This window comes from Rhinolophus hipposideros, assembly GCF_964194185.1.
Source record: "Rhinolophus hipposideros genome assembly, chromosome: 3".
Classification (NCBI taxonomy): domain Eukaryota; kingdom Metazoa; phylum Chordata; class Mammalia; order Chiroptera; family Rhinolophidae; genus Rhinolophus; species Rhinolophus hipposideros.
The window spans coordinates 81,647,652-81,663,682 of record NC_138049.1 but is presented as its reverse complement, the minus strand read 5'-3'; positions in this window follow the sequence as shown (position 1 = coordinate 81,663,682).

Genomic DNA, 16,031 nt, shown 5'->3' with positions numbered 1-16,031 from the left:
TAATAAATATTTAATAATCCCTGTATCAATGAACACTAGCTGCTGTAACACTAGAATAATAGATGGGATAATAGATGTTGACACTAGTCAAAAGTAATTTTTAACTCTATACTAGGATTAAATAGGTCTGTCAGTGAAAGTAACAGGTCTTAGAACATTGATGAAAGCTATGAATCTTCTGAGAAAAATGCACACAGGTACACACGCAATTGCAGTTATGTTTTCAGGAGACTCAGGATGCACAGAAGTCCATCCCACAACCCTCACCCTGAGAACACTGCAGCTTTGTAATCCATGCAATTTTGGAGAGGAGGGGAGAATTCCTCTTATTACGACAGGTAAAACAGTAGTGCTGTCTTTGCCTGGCATATGCAGATTATTTAATTTGGAAAAGAATTCAATAACTTTAATATCTTCATTTCTATTAAAGGGTACAGGGAAAATAATGGCTCATGATGAGCCATTTCTAGAACAAAAACAAATGGGCTACAATAATAGTAAGGATTTGCATTTTAGACTGAGAACTTCTGAATTGGAGTTATTTATCAGGAGTGTTTATAGAAATGTGAAAGCCTAAATCAGCTAATCTTTTGCTGTGTGTAATTTAATCCCCATTCTAAAAAAAAATAATTACGCTTTACCTATTTGTGTTAGTGAGGCTAGAATTTAATAATTAAGCCTTATTAAACTGTTCCATAAAGCTCTATTTGCTTTGTTATGATTAATATAGTGGTTTCCAAATCTGGGAAGGCTTATTGAAATGCAAATTTTTAGACCCTATCATAGAGATTTGGATTAAGTAGTTCTGGAGTAGGGTCCAGAAATCTGTATTTTAAGGAAGTCATTCTCTAGAGCCAATAGAGATCAGTTTTTTTGGAATCATAGGTTTATGGTATAGTTGCGATCTGGTCTTCATGGTAGGTTGGTGATAATTGTCTATACTTTGCAGTACATAATAAATGCTAGTTTATAATGGATGAAAGGCAGACATGAAGGGAGAATTCAGAGACAAATGATAAAATTAGGGGCTTATAAGGTCCTGGACCTTCCAAAAGATTATTGATTAAGCAGCAATTTCCAAGGAGACCCACTTAAGATTTTCAGCCTCATGAGGAAACATGGCGCTGACGTGCTTCCAGGCATGTGCAGTCCTAGTGTTTCTGTCAGAGGAAGGGCCAGCTGTTTGTGTGCTGAACTCAGATTCATTAACAAAAAGGAGAAAATGACAGGTTTGGATGAAAGCCTTTCTTTGTTCTCATTATCACGATGTGAAGAAAACTTCCTAATGGGAGAAAAATAAAACAAAAGAAAACCAGGAAGTACTGGACTTCAATAAATTTAAAAATATCAAGTCCAATGAGAACAGGGTGGAGTGTTAATCATAGTTAATATTTGTTGAGTATTTATCATGTACTGGTTTCTGGGTTAAGCACTTAACATAATTATTTTACTTAATTGATTAACTCACAAGAACCCTATAGGGCAGGGACTTTCATTTTACAGAGGAGAAAATGGAGGCTCAGAGAATTTAAGTAAAGGCTGAAAGTGACATAGTTGTCACTGTCCATGTAGCAGAGAAACAGAAGCAAGAGTGTGACTGGAGCTGTGTCATCTCCTACCACCAGCACCATCATCATCACTAACACAGGGAGCACTCTAAACCAGGTACTAATCTGTGTTCTCTTTCCATTAACTCACTCTCAGAACTACATAAGAAGTGCTGTTATTATCCCATTTTACAGACAAGGCTTGGGGAGGCACAGGGTGGTTAAATTACTAGCCAGGGTCATGAAGCTTGTTGCTGTCCAAGCTGCAGTGCATACCCAGGCAGTTGTGTTCCAGAGTCCACACTCTTATGCTTGATGCTATCTTCAGAGTATTTATGTAAACATCATGTCTGTGAATAAATGACAGAAAGTTCTGATGACTCCCCACATAGTCTGTTTCATTGAGTGGAAGGTTTACCCACACCTTTCCTTGAATTTAATGTTTTTAAAAACTTATTGATTTGTTATGCCCTTACAATCCTTTTCAGATTATCTCCTGCTGTGAAAGAATTGTTGATCTCTCTATTATATTTAGCATAGTGCCTTCATATGCTTTAAACCATTCTTTAACACATGCTTCTGAGAATCAGCACTGATTACATATTCAAAGAAAAACTTTCTTGGAGAGCCTTGGCGGAATGAACTAATTTTATTGAAACCTGCTGCTTTCATATATTTCAAGCACAAAGCCTTCTGCATCAGTGTTTAGGCAGAAGTCAGTGAAGGTGGAGAGAAGGATGAGGCCAGGCACACAGAGAACTCAAGTGTCCAAAATGGCATTTGATGTCTCACAGTCGTGTGCATTATATCCTGGTCCCTGTTTCTTGCCTTCTGATAGACAGTAGGCTGGCTGTGGGGGCGTGGCCTAGGACACTAATGAGCAGCTCCTTGACCAAATATTCTGGGACTAGGACCCAGCAAAAAGCTTATTTTCATTACATGTGTTATTATAACAATCCAAAGCATGTCTTTATTTTATAATGCTACTATGAATCACCTTTATAGGGAAGGTCTGAGTGTATGTTCCTTTTTGAACGCAGGAAGATAGACTCTGGCAATACAATTGCTTGCCCAAGCATGGTGTTCCCCTTCATCCTTCTGGCTTCTGGTGGCTTCTGTGGGCCGTACGTTGGTGGTATGGATTAGTTGGCCGCAGTCTATCTCTCTTGCGTTATATCAAATAAATTCCAAAGTTATATGGAGTTTTGATTTTTTACTGTGACTCCATGAGGTTTACCTTACTTACCCTAGATTAAAAAGCACCCTATAAAAAAAATACCCACAGTTTACTTTTTTTTTGCCCCACAGAATTTATATTTATACTACTACATAATTTCCTTATTTATTATATTTAGTGTTTATTGTCTGTTCCCTCCTTTGTCCAACTGGAATGTAAACTCAAGAGTATGAGGACCTTTGTTTTGTTCATTAAGACATCCTAAACACTTAGCACATAGGTAGTAAGTGATTAATAAGCATAGAATGAATGTTTCCCATTAAAATCAAACTTTGACCAAGTCTGATTAGAAAGCAATCCACATTGCTGGTTTGGAACTAGATGTGTACTCTTTTAGTTTTTGTTTGTTTTTTCCCTCAAATTTTGAAATGAGTAGGTATAGTGTAAAAATCATCCATGCCTTACCTTGAAAGACATTTTTAAAATCGGCTCCATTCGGTAAGAGAACTGGAGTGTATTCACTGTAGTCACCTACATAAAACTGACTGAAGACATTGAGACCAACCAGTTTTCCTGGAGAGATGATGGATTTATTTTTATGATCATCTATCTTCAAGCAAAAGAAATTCAAATCTTATTAAAAAAGGAATTAATTCCCCAGGGTGAACTGTTAAGGTACTCTTTTTATTTCCCATTAACTTGACATGAAAAATTTATAAAGACCTGAATTTTGAAGAAATAAAAAACACTTCACAAGTCAACTCTCTGCTTTTCTGCTGGTGTCTGTTACCACGGATATATTAATATAGCAGCCATGGTTTTACTTTTCTATCAAAATCACAGGTTTTCAAGGATTAGAAGCTGGCATCCTGCTGGTCTCCCTCCATCTAGCCTTGCTTCCCTCTCCCATCCATTCTCAATAGTTGTATTGAGCTGCTTATAAAAAAATGGAAATCAACCAAGGTAACCACCCCCCTGCCCCTTCTTAACTTTTTTGGTAGTTCTCCATAGCTCTCTGGACAAAAATCTAAACTTCTTAGCATGACATCTAAGTCCTTTGATGGCACAGAACTTGTCTACCTCCAAACACATCGCCTGAGAGCCAGACTGAACTATTTGCATACCTTAAGACCAGAGTGTTCTTCTGAACTCCTATTGATTGGAAGTTATGCTCAAGCATCACCTTTTTGGGGAAGCATTTCTTGAACCCTCTTTCTCACCTTATTTATGTTAGTTCCCCTGCCATGGGTTCCCATACCACTTAACTACAATCTTCTCTCTTGCCTTCCTTCTCTTCCTTCCATTTGCCTTCCATTTTGTGCACTAATCTGTGAACTTCATGGGGGCGGGAGGCATGGCCTATCACCTCTGTACCTCAGCATGGATTGGACAATAGGGTTAGCACTCAGAAGAAGTCTGCAGCACAGACGAAGGGATGACTCCTTACCTTCAGCTAGCCCATCTAGAAGAGCCTCCCCAGATGGACCGTGTGGATCCCAAGGCTCAGATCCAGGGGGTCATTGGTGATACTTGCTGTGCCAGTACCCAGGTTGTAACTGTACACCACGCTGCCGTTATGCAAGCCCACTGCCAGGAAGTCATCACCATTCACCCCTGGAATGAGAAGGTGCATACTCACTGAGAGGAAACTCAGGAGTCTAGTCAGCTTCTTTTTACTGTCTGCTTCTGAGCTACAGACGGTACAATAAGTTCCAACAGATTTCTAGCCTCTCATCAGCACTCAGGTATGGACTATTATTCACACCCACAGAAACTGTCTGAGCACTAAAAGTTTTTCTTTGAAACCATGAGAGTTCTGGTCAACCCCGGGAAATGATTAATACGTAAAAAGTTGGAATTAAAAGCTCCCTTTTTTCTTGTCTGAATGAAATTCAGTGTGTTCTTTCAACAATAAGTAGGACTTTACAATGGAGTAGAACTGCTCTGGTAGTTAATGAGATTCAAACGATTGAGATAACCCTGCATCAGCTTTGAAGTTCTCTCAATGGTTTGAGAAGAATATAAAGGAGATTTATTTCTATAGTTGCTCAGGGTATATTTTCATTGTTCTATTGCAAAAGCTCTTGGCCATTCCCCCATGACTAGTTAAAGGTGGGTTGTTTCTGTATTTCCTCTTCTTTATCTCCTCTATTAGTCCAGGGCCACCCATGCAGCACAGTGAATTGCAGGGCCCAGAGCACTCAGGATACAGCATGTTTCCCCGAAAATAAGACCTACCCAGACAATAAGCTCTAATCCGTCTTTTGGAGCAAAAATTAATATAAGACCCGGTCTTATTTTACTGTAAGAAATAGGGTGTAATATAATATAATACCGATTCTTATATTAATTTTTGCTCCAAAAGATGCATTAGAGCTGATTGTCTGGCTAGGTCTTATTTTCAGGGAAACACAGTACTATAGAGCCATGAGACCAGGGCAGGTGGTTGGGGAAGACCTAGCATCAGGCACTAAGGGAATATCCTGGTAGTGTGTCTGGTGGCACTAGGAATGTCTGGGACGGTTGGTGGTGCATGACCTGGCAGATTTGTATGAGGGGCGGAACACACCTAGGTCAAGGCAGAGCTAGAGCTAGGAGGAGGCAAGAGGGCTATCAACAGGGATGAGGGACCCTCAAATGTCACCCAGTTTCTGAAATGTGGGTTTGTGGGCCTTAATACTGAGGCTTGCCGGTAGGGAATTGAGGAAAGGACTTCTGCTTGGGAGAAGAATGTAAGAAGCCCACAGAAGTAAGAGGTTTAATCATAGGGCAAACAGCAGAAATGAGCCCCTGGACACATAAAATTTGTTACTGGTATGTACAGCCTCCCCTCCTGCACTTCTTAGGGTGATACCTTTTATGCTCCCTTGGATTCTGTTGTTAGGCTGATCAAGGCAAAGGAGAGAAAGATCTGCAGGGATGGGATTTCCAGATAGTGTAGGGAGGTGGGTTACCTAAGGCACTGGAAAGCAGAAGACAGAAATATTATTTAGAATCACTTGAATTCTGTCTTTCTAATGGCTCTGCCATGGGCCCTACCGTATTTTTGGAGTCTAATATGCAGCCATGGTTGAGAGCCACCGTGTTAAATGCCATAGCAATGATTAAGCAGGCGGGAACATATAGTAAATCTCTCTCTCTGGTGATTTCTTCCCACCTGCAATGCTGCAGCAGGTTAGCTGGATTGTATATTTAAAATATAAAGAACTCCCAGGAGAAACACAGATTCAGGAAGGCAGTTAGGCAGAAAGAGAAAAACTATCACTGGAGATTGGAGACAGTCTCTCAGGCAGCTTTTGAGATATAGAAATCATAGAGAGAAAGCTGGAGAAAGAGAATTATGAGATTTTTTCTGCGGATTGTGAATGGGGATCTTTTTGAGAAATTCTAGTGGGCATCTGAATTGTCTTTCAAATTATCTAGGATGGTTGGAATGGAAACAGTATCTGCCGACTCAACTGTGAGGTGGTTGGGAGAGCAGATTTATTTGAGCCGTACCCCTCTTTCCTATCTCCCTTGTTGCCATTCCTTCTCCCTCCGGTTATTGAGAGACAGTTTAATGCCAGGAACAACATTATCTTCAAGGTTCTTGCAGCCTGGTTGGGAAGAGACAAGAAGTTTGTCTCAATGCTGTGGGGAGCAGAGGACACGGCAGTAGGGAGGGGTGGAGTGAGGAGAGGGTTAGGAAATTCAAAATGAGGTGACTTTTGAGTTGGTTTTTTAGCTAACCTATAAAACCACAAACCAAAATAATAATAATAATGATGATTTGATAGGTAGATGAGGAAATGGGAAGTGCTGAAGAAGCAGAGGGAAATACATTGCAAAAACTTGGTAGGAGAAGAGAACATGATGTGCTTACAGAACTACTGAGAGCTGGCATTCAGCAGCCATGGTAGAAAGAGCTCTGCCTTTAAGGGCCTAACATGCTACAATAAAGGATTTAAATATTTTGCTTGAGACTAGGGTTTCCAGGCTGGAATTCCTGCCCATTCTCTTTAAATATTTTGCTGGAGACTAGGATTTCCAGGCTGGAATTCCTGCCCATTCCCAGGAATTTTTTTCGCTTTCCCATTCACGAATCCTGAGAAAAGGTGGTTGGGAAACTGGGAAAATCAGCTCCTTCAACCCAGTAATACCCACAATGGGAAATAAACGTACTACTTCACAATGTATCTTTTTGACACTTTTCCTATTTATCACTAGGGTTCCTGGGCAGGAATTCCCGCCCATTCTCGAGAATTTTTTCACTTTTCCATTCCCGAATCCCAAGAAAAGTTCGTTGGGAAATCAGGGAAAATAGGCTTCTTGAACCTAGGTGGTTGGTATTATCGACAATAACTTTGTGGAAACGATTCATTGTGGAGAAAACAGTTTGTATTTTGGGATTTGGGAACGGGAAAGTGAAAAAAATTCCTGAGAATGGGCGGGAATTCTGACCTGGAAACCCTACTGGAGACTCTCAGGAGCCATGAAAGGATTTTGAATAAGATAATTATATTAGGTCTGGATTTTAGAAGAATCTCATAGCAACATTGAGGGCAGAACATATAGGCAGATGAGGAGTCTCACTAGAAGTTCATTCAGGTGACTCAGGAAAGAGTAAGGTCTAAATAGATCAAGGCAGTGACAGAGGGGACGGAGGAAAAAGGAGGCATTTGTATGTGATTTGGAAGGAAAATTTGGAAGAACAGATCAATTTGAAGTAAAGAGTTGAGGTCAAGAGGGAAGAGTTGAAAGTGGTTCCGAAGAAGCTGGTTTAAAGAGATGTGGAATGCCAGGGTCAGTCTCAGGCTAGGTGCCTAGGAAAGGAGCGGTCTGGGGAATGAGGCTGACTTCAGTGTACAGATATTCCTGCCTCCAGATATATCCCAGAGCGTAGCAGTAGGGGTGCACCAAGAGTTGGGGTTAAGGAGAGTCAGAGAGCCAATCACACTATCAAACTAGTGAGAACATCTTTTTCACAAACCACTGGCCTGTCAGGGTTGTTTTCCTTCCCTCTGCCACTCCTTCCACTCTGGATCTTCCCTCAGTGTCAATCCTGGTGTTGGGTGATAAAGTGGATAAGAGGAGGAAAAGCTGGTGCCTGGAAAGTGAACATATTTCAAGGATGTGAAATTGCTCTAGGGTGGTATTTTGCAAACCTGAAAGTCCATTACAATCACTCAAAGAGCTTGTCGGAAATATAGATTCTAGAACCTACATGAGAATCTTTGAAGCAAGGTCCTGGAAATACATATATTTTAACAGGCTCCCCATCTTTTTTTTTTTTTTTTTTCTTGAAGCCTCATATCAATAACTCAAGCAGGGCCAGGGCATGTGACCTGTGTTGTAACACAGGGCTTGGTGTTCAGAAGGGCCCCATGCTTGATTTAATGTTCTGCTCTGTCTACTTGAAATTCTTTGAACTGTATTTTGAAAGTGAAGTCCATGGGACAATGGATCATGAGCAGGGACAGAAAATGTTTGTTGTTTCTTGCCATCCCATTCACATGTAGTGTGTGTGACATCCCATGAGAACAGAATTCTTGCAATACTTGGAATTCACTGAGACTCAAAATGAGTTTAAGAGAATCATGTTACCTCTAGACTGAGTAGGTTGGGGTACCAACAACTCCAAGAGGCCAGGCTTTCCGTTTGAACCGGAACTTGCTTCAAGTGCAGAAAGGCAATGGTTGTCTAAGAAGCATGAATGGCCAAGGAACCTTATCGTTCCTTTCTTACTCCCTTTACTTCCCAATATTAGCTAATTATTTACAGAGAAAATGATGACAAAGAAGACAAGAGAAAGAGAGGGACGTCTGTAGTTCCTTTTCCTTTCAGTCCTTCCTTATCCATCAGTAAGCTGAAGGTAGATTGTTGACAGAATGTGCATGTATCAAGAAGTGAAGCAGAGACAGTTTACAATTTTATGCAGCATCTCTACTATTCTGATAAGAAAGAAGTACATATGCATGTACGAGCTATGAAATACCACCTGTGTGATTTTGGTGATTGTGCATATCAGTTAATAGCTCTTATATTTGCATTTTAAACTGGCATTTCATGATACAAAAATGAATGGTAAAATTCCTCCTGATAGTTTAATATTTTAATTTTTCTTAACTTAGACTAGTATAAATAGCAAATAAAAAACACCATAAAAAGTTGAGAGAACTTATGACCCAGCAACTCCACTTCTGGGTATTTATCTGAAGAAATCTAAAACACTAATTTGAAAAGATATATGCACCCTTATGTTGACTGCAGTGCTATTCGCAATCGCTAAGATATGGAAACAACCCAAGTGCCCATCAATAGACGATTGGATAAAGAAGATGTGAGATATATATATATATACACAATGGAATATTACTCTGCCACAAAAAAGAATGAAACCTTATCATTTGAGATTTGGATGGAATCCAAACATGGATGGACCTAGGGGATATTATGCTAAGTAAAATAAATCAGACTGAGAAAGACAAATACCATATGATCTCACTTATAGGTGGAATCTAAAGAGCAAATTAAATAAACAAAATAGTCTCTTGGATACAAAGAATAAACTGATCATTGCCAGAGGGGAGGGGGTTGGGGAACTGGATGAAAAAGGTGAAGGTATTAAGAAATACAAATTGGTAGTTACTAAATAGTCACAGGGATGTGAAGTACAGCGTAGATAATATAGTCAATGATATGGTAATAACTATGTATAGTGCCAGGGAGGTACTGGACTAATCAGGGGGAATCACTGCATAAATTATATAAATGTCTCATCACTATGCTGTATACCTGAAACAAATATAAAATAATATTAAATATCAACTGTAACTGAAAAAAAAATATTTTAAGAAAGGAGAGATCACTGAAGAAAGGAAAATGCTTTTAGTACCTTAAATGGCATTTTCCCCCTCTGCTTTTTGAACAAGAGACCTTGCATTTTTATTTTGCAATGGGGCCCACATATTACGTAGTCCTCCCTGAGGGGAGCCCTTTATTGTTTTTCATAAAACAAACCAGGAGAGAAGAGCAAAATGAAAACTAGATTGACCTATGCATCTGAGGCTGTTGGGAGTCTTCGTAGGGGGATGAGACACAGACATTTGTGGGGCAGGAGATCTGCCTGAAGGTTCGTGGGTAATGCTGATGCTCATAGGGACATCCCTAGGCCACACAGCTGCTGGGTGGCTGAGACTGCGTCTGAGACAGACAGCCTAATGGCAGAGTCTCTGCTCTTAACCACGGTTAGTGTAGCAGAGAAAGAGAAGCAGGTCTGTGACTGGAGCTGCGTCACCTCCCACTATCAGCCCTCCTGAATGCTCCCTTCTGAGGAATAAGGAGGATAATAATATCTCTTAAGATTGTTTTAAGGATTAAGTGACACTTAATGTGAAAGGATCAGCACAGTGTTGACCTAGCACATAGTAGGTACTCAATGAATGCATGTTTTATTCCTTTTCCTCTCAATGATGGCCTGACCTTAGCTTTGCGTATCCCATTTTCTTCCTCTCCTTCATTAGTACAAAACCTGGCAAACAGGTATTCTTGACCTTTGAGTTGAAGCACACATTTGCTCCCAGTTAACTTTTGGAGTAGAATTTTTCTGTTGTTTTTTTTTTCTTCCCCTTTTCTTCTTCTTACCACTATAGCCCTGCTTGATTTGATGCATTACTTTGATCCAACTAAAAAAACTGGAAGGGTCAACCATGGAGGTAAAGTCAAGTGACTCGAAGTCATGATTTGTTACTATCCATTTTTATATATGTCTTACGTCACTATCCTGTAGTTTATCGTAATGGGAATTTCTTGGCTTAACAGATAATATAAGCAATGACATACTTCAAACAATGACCAATGCTATAGACTAATTTCATTCTTAAATTTAATATTACGTTAGAACATTATTCTATGAGTAGCTTTGAGGAATATATGGACAATATATATTTGTATTTTTACCTTTGTCAATTTCACAAAGCAACAGATGATATTTGGCATTTATGTTTTACATAGAGATTTTTGGTGATTGACACAGTGAGAGTTTTTCATGAAAATAATTGGAACTAAGCTCATTTGGCATGCAGAACACAAATCCACAGTGACTCTTAGTGAAACCAGGCTTAGGAAGAAGATTTTTAGACAAAGCAAGAGATACTTCTCGGACATTACTTAGGAGCTGCTGCTAAGAAGGAAGGATTTAGAGAGATGATGTTTTGCAAGTGGTAAAGGGCAGGGAGGAAACAATAGGAGATGACGTTAGATAAATATCAATTAAGAGAAAGGAGATGTAGGAAGTGAATAAAAATCCTTTCGGAATGTACAGAAAACAAACTGTCTCTCTTTGGCTAGAAAGACAAGTGGTAACTCATTTCCACAAAGCAGAGTGCAATTCCATCAATACTGTTAAGCGGAGGGCTTTGAAGTGGGTGTATTTTGGTGACTCATGTTTAGCAGTATAACAACTCATAATGTTGGTTAGAGGAAATCTTGTGGTGGAAGATCAGATGCTGTGATCAAGATAGCATCTGGCCTCATAAAAAAATGAGAGCAATGACTTAGCAACGGAAGTAGGAACTTAGTCTAGGTGAAGAGGCGGATGGTGGCGATGGTAAAATAATAAAAAATGGTGATGATAAACATGGTGAAAGATGCTGCTATGGGTATCCCGGAAAGGAAGATGAAAGAGGCTGAGACAAAGAGTTGCCAGACCATTCTAAGCTGTTTCAGATGGTTCTCAGAAGTGTGTGTTGTAGTAGGGGTGAGTGGGTTGATGGTAATAGATCCTAAATATATAAAACTTTGGAGGAAAAAGAAAACAAAATGTTTGCATCACAAGCATGTGATCATCATAAATTTATGGTATTTTGTTCCCTAAGTTACTATGAAGTGTTTGCTGGATTTTTTTCTTTGTGGTTCGTTTTTAAACCTAAACGTTTTGCTATTTCTATCAGTGGTTCTCCAACCTGGCTGGACCTTGTCAGTATAGCCTCTGATTTAATTGGCAAATATGGACAAGAAGGAGACATCTATTATATAGAAGGGAGGAAGGGCATCAAAGGTTTCAGATAGTAAGCCCAGGAGAAATTGTGCAGGTCAGTTTGACCTGGAGGAAAAAGAGAACCAAAACAGAGAAAATGAGCAGAACTATGTAGCAACCTTACTGCCTTGTGGTAATTTCTTATGAGAAACAAACAAACCAACATGCAAATCCAGTAAAAGTAATTAGAGGTGGTCAAATTAGCTTCACCGTGAAGGAAGGCCTCGAGAAGAGCTTTGAGCCATGGAGTCACTACTGAAGATCACGAAAGGAAGAATAAGACTCATGGTTCAAAGAACTAACTCAAACCTGTACATTGGAGAGAATTTCTGGGCGCACCTGTCCAGCTGTTTCTCCCACTGGTTCTGGTCAGTGAATGTTGTAAATCATGAAGCTACCTGCACATGTGTGTGCTGTCATGTGGTCTGCTTGGAAGGACAGCTCAGAGGTCAGAACTACCGGGCTGGGAAGACGTAGAAGCTCACTCTCAGGACCCCTGCATAATGTTCAGAATCATTTTCGAGGATGTTCCTTGGATTGTTCTGAGGGAGCATTTTGGGAGTGTAAAACATTTATATAGACAGTGTGGTGAAATCCTTGTGTATTTCAGCACCCTGCAGTTAAAGGTTAATATTGTGACTTTTTAACACCAGAGAAACATGATAATTCTTATTCAGCTGATCCCACAATCCTTTAATTCCAATAGAAAAAAAAAGTATTTTAACTTTCTGAAGTATTTCACTTAGAATGAAATTTCAATTTATTAGTAGAAAGAGTGGATGTGACTTGGTATTATTTCTTCAATGTATTCTTCCAATATGGAAAAGGGTCATCATGTGTTATATCTAATTTACCCCACTAAAAATGATAATGGACTGGAAACTCACAGAGGTAAGCAAAGTCCCAAGTACATGAAGGACATGAGTGTATAATCTTGGCTTCCTTGCTAATGTAATTTCTGGCCTCTCACTTCCTCGTATCTCTTCTTTTAAAAATATGGTAATGAAAATACTAACTAAATAAATCATAGGATTGTGTCTCGCGATAAAGTGTTTTAAAAGATCTTTCCAAATGGATTCAGAAATTCTAAGTGACAAGTGGGTTTTCCCTCTCCCCTCTTCCTTTCCTGTCTTGATTGAAAAAGATGTGAGGGGGCCGTGGAGATGCTGCGGTGACTTTCCAGTCCAATGAACCTTACTTGCTGAATGTCTCCTGATTGCTGGTGGCAGTTCCCGTCTGAAGGAACTGGTCCTTTTGTGTAGACACATGTCGTGGGTATATTTGACTAGTTCTAGGGCCTATAAACCTTTTTGATTTCAGAAACTACCTTTTTATCAAATATTCTTGACATTGTAGTACAATGATGCTGACACAGAGACACCAAGATAAACTTACCTGAGCTTTAGATGTATTTTCAATTGAATATTCGATTTGGTATATTCAGTTTTTAGAAAGAAAGCTAAATTAGAAACGAATGCAGAGTTAGATAAGTGTGAATGATTTTAGGAAAATAGTGAAAGAAGTTAATGGAATTAAAATCAAAGCTCAAGTGATGTAAAGGAAAAAGATATCTAGGTTGATATGTAAGACACAAGACCCCACGGAATCGAATCTCACCTACCAGAACAATCCACACTGAGTGGCATGGGATTCTAGACACTTGAGCCATTTTTATCCCATATTCAGTGACAGTCTCTGCTTTAGTGGATGCTAAACTAAAATTAAGATGACTGGAGATTTTGAATGAACTCTTAAAAAGCATAGTCTCTATTTATCCTAAGATCTGTACAGCTTCTAATCATAGTGGCAAACATTCAGCTTCCTGTTCTGTCGATGTGACCATTAAAATATGGATATTCCAGAGCTTTGAAGGCACCAGAACCACACACAGCCATGTCCATGGTGTTCCCTCCTTGGCCATTGTGTGCAATGGCAATTACATAGTGTATGCTTCAGGGGATTAAATTCTTAACACATGGACAATGTAAACTGGCTAGTTTGTGGCCAAATCAACGTGGTGCCCTGACTTCCAGTTGTGCGAGTAAACAGACAGTGGGATGAGGGTGACTGTAACAACAAATGTGACTGTGCTGTGTTCAGAGCATCTGAAAATGTGATAAAATGCATTTCTTGGGGCTACTGATGGCCCATATTTTTCTCTGTCCTGAGCAAAAAGATCTGAGACTAGAAAGTGCCAAGTCTGGTGCTGTCTGCTGTCAGAGATGAGACCATTGAAAACACGAACTGTAAGCACCAGTTTGTGGGTAAACTTGAATTTCCATATGATGGAACCACATGCTTACTGGAAGGATAGAACAAATAGTGAAAATATGCTATCTGTCACCATGTACCAAAATTAATTCAAAATGGATCAAAGACTTAAGCATAAGACCTGACACAATAAACTGCATTGAAGAAAACATAGGTACTAAACTTATGGACCTTGGGTTCAAAGAGCATTTTATGAATTTGACTCCGAAGGCAATGGAAGTAAAAACTAAAATAAACAAATGGGATTATATGAAACTGAAAAGCTTCTACACAGCAAAAGAAACTATTGACAAAATAATGAGGCAACCAACTGAATGGGAGAAGATTTTCGCAAACAGTTCCTCTGATAAGGGGCTAATATCCAAAATATACAAGGAACTCATGAAACTCAACAACAAAAAAAACAAACAACCCAATTGAAAAATGGACAGAGGACCTGAAGAGACATTTCTCCAAAGAGGATATACAAATGGCAAATAGACATATGAAAAAATGCTCCACATCGCTAATCATCAGAGAAATGCAAATGAAAACCACAATGAGATATCACCTCACCCCAGTCAGAATGGCTTTCATCAACAAAACAAATAGTAACAAGTGTTGGAGAGGCTGTGGAGAAAAAGGAACTCTCATACACTGTTGGTGGGAATGCAGACTGGTGCAGCCGCTATGGAAGGCAGTGTGGAGGTTCCTCAAGAAATTACGAATAGAATTACCATATGACCCAGCAATCGTTCTCCTGGGTATCTACCCCAAAAATATAAAAGCATTTCTCTATAGAGACACGTGTACTCCAATGTTCATTGCAGCTTTGTTTACGGTGGCCAAGACATGGAAACAACCAAAATGTCCTTCGATAGATGAATGGGTAAAGAAGTTGTGGTACATATACACAATGGAATACTATTCGGTGTTAAGGAAAGATGATATAGGAGCATTTGTGACAACATGGATGGATCTCGAGAGAATAATGCTAAGTGAAATAAGTCAGACAGAAAAAGCAGAGAACCCTATGATTTCACTGATATGTGGTATATAAACCAAAAAGAACAAGACAAACAAATGAGAAACAAAAACTCATAGACACAGACAATAATTTAGTGGTTACCAGAGGGTAAGGGGGTGGGGGGTGGGTGATGAGGGTAAAGGGGATCAAATATATGGTGATGGAAGGAGAACTGACTCTGGGTGGTGAACACGCAATGGGATTTATAGACGATGTAATACAGAATTGTACACCTGAAATCTATGTAAATTTACTAACAATTGTCACCCCAATAAAATTAATTAAAAAAAATAGTGAAAATATGGGCTTGTAGTTGATTGATTTGTCCTTGGCCCCTCCTCTTTTTTTTTGTCCTTTGGATGTTCTTTTTTTTTTTTTTTTATTAGTTTCAGGTGCACAAGACAAGGTAATACTTAGATGTTCATCATTTATATCCCTCACACCATGAACCCCCCCCTCCCCCATTTCCCCTTCCACTATCCCTCTGGGATGTTCTTTTATGACACCAAGGTTACTCCCATTGAACTCTGGTTAAATGAATATTGCTCCTCCACATAAATTTTTAAAGGGGAGAACTGGATGTGTGAGGATCTACATGTTTTTGTCATTTTTAACCCTGTTTGAGCACTGGTCAAATATGACAATTTTCATATTTATTTAATAATTCATCAGTCAGTACAGTGAATTACTTTAACTTTTTGAACAATCTTAAGAACTCAAATTATTTAATAACTTAGACAACTTTGACGTTAAAGTCCAGGATATTTAATTTCATGAAAAATAAGATTTGGTAATTTGAGGTTGTCAGAAAGAAATTTTCATGCTTTCTAGTAACTCTGATGTGATTACAGGAGAAAATAATGAATGTTTTTCTGTTGTAAAAAGTTGAATATGAGCATACACTGTCAGTTATGTTTATAAATTGCCTCAGTAGTGTGTAATTGGGAGATGTGTTATATTAAGGAACTGGCTACAGCCTGCTCTCTCATTCATCAGGCATCTTCCTTCTGCCTC